Source organism: Austrofundulus limnaeus, unplaced genomic scaffold (assembly GCF_001266775.1).
Source record: "Austrofundulus limnaeus strain Quisiro unplaced genomic scaffold, Austrofundulus_limnaeus-1.0 Scaffold2340, whole genome shotgun sequence".
NCBI lineage: Eukaryota > Metazoa > Chordata > Actinopteri > Cyprinodontiformes > Rivulidae > Austrofundulus > Austrofundulus limnaeus.
The window spans coordinates 8641-10540 of NW_013954742.1; positions in this window are offsets into that span (position 1 = coordinate 8641).

The following is a 1900-nucleotide window of genomic DNA, read 5'->3' on the forward strand; positions in this document are numbered from 1 at the left end:
TCACAGCGACAACACACACACACTTCAGCAGAGGCCACGCCTCCTGCAAGAAACACTTGTCTTTGCATCAAGTCCAGACCCTAGTACGAAGCAAAGTGAAGGACAAGGTCTGGTTTTAACCAGGCTACCTTAACACCAGAAAAACAAACAAACAAACAAACAAAAAAACACACAAGGGAAGATGAGGATAAAAACCCAAAACATCATATTTTAACAACAATGTGACACACTAAGGTGTTTATAAAAAAAAACCCTCTGCATAGAGCAGATTTATTAGCCAGAGGAGTAAGTGAGTTTAGGGGGGCCTGAAGAATCCAGTCCCCTAAACCAGCACAGCCATTGTTCAGAATATTGATGGAACAGTTCATTCTGTGTAACCCCCAGCTTGCTCTAGGAACCAGATCAGATAAGTAAGAGAGGAGGGGGGAGGTGTGGGGCAGAGCCTTGTCGACGTAATCCAGCCAGGAAGAATTTAGTCAACAGCTCAAGGCCATTGTAGGGGAGAGTTATATTCTGTAATCAGTTGTTTTGGGAACAGAAAGAGTCAGGCAGACGACAACAATTTTCCATCTGCTTTAATGTCCGCTGGTACATCTCAAGGTGGCGAATCCAATCAGACAAATAATGTGGACAAATTCCACCGAGCAGATCTATCAACTCCTCCAAGATCAATTCCAATATGGGAGGGAGGGTTTTTCCCCCAACTTTTGGGAGTTTAGTGATAATTTTTCATCTTTTGCATTTTACTGCACCGTGCACTTTTGCTTACTAAGTGGTGGAATAAGAAAATAAAAAAACAAGAATAAAACTAAATAAACAAACCACACCACCCAGTCCTGATTCCTTCAAATAATTGTCCAAATCTTTCAGCTAGGGCTGATCTGTCAGATTAAACTCAATGTTTCTAGAGAATCAATTATAAACTAAATCAGAGGGTCCAGTGGCGCCTGTGCATGGCGGCCTCTCCTCTGTCAGTGTGCCCCAGGGCAGCTGTGGCTACAATTATAGTTTGCCATCATCAGTGTGTGAATATGTGTGTGCATGGGTGAATGTCTGCAGTGTGAAGCGCTTTGAGTGTCCCTGATGGATAGAAAGGTGCTGTATAAGTACAGTCCATTTACCATTTACCATTTAAATGTTTCATCTGAATGTTTGTTTCTTCTATCAATAAATACTGACCACAGTCTGAGTGTAGTAACCACAAGTATCCAGTAGTAACTATAAGTATCCAGTAGTAGCCATAAGTATCCAGTAGTAGCCATAAGTATCCAGTAGTAACTATAAGTATCCAGTAGTAACTACAAGTATCCAGTAGTAACCATAAGTATCCAGTAGTAGCCATAAGTATCCAGTAGTAACTATAAGTATCCAGTAGTAACTACAAGTATCCAGTAGTAGCCATAAGTATCCAGTAGTAGCCATAAGTATCCAGTAGTAACTATAAGTATCCAGTAGTAACTATAAGTATCCAGTAGTAACTATAAGTATCCAGTAGTAACCATAAGTATCCAATAGTAACCATAAGTATCCAATAGTAACCATAAGTATCCAGTAGTAACTATAAGTATCCAGTAGTAACCATAAGTATCCAGTAGTAGCATAAGTATCCAGTAGTAACTATAAGTATCCAGTAGTAACTATAAGTATCCAGTAGTAACTATAAGTATCCAGTAGTAACCATAAGTATCCAATAGTAACCATAAGTATCCAGTAGTAACCATAAGTATCCAGTAGTGGCCATAAGTATCCAGTAGTAACCATAAGTATCTAGTAGTAACCATAAGTATCCAGTAGGGGGCAGGGAAGTTCTATTTCCAGCAGCAACTTCAGCTTCATAAACATTCACACCAAATGGTAAATGGACTGTACTTGTAGAGCGTCTTTCAGGTCAGGACCAGAC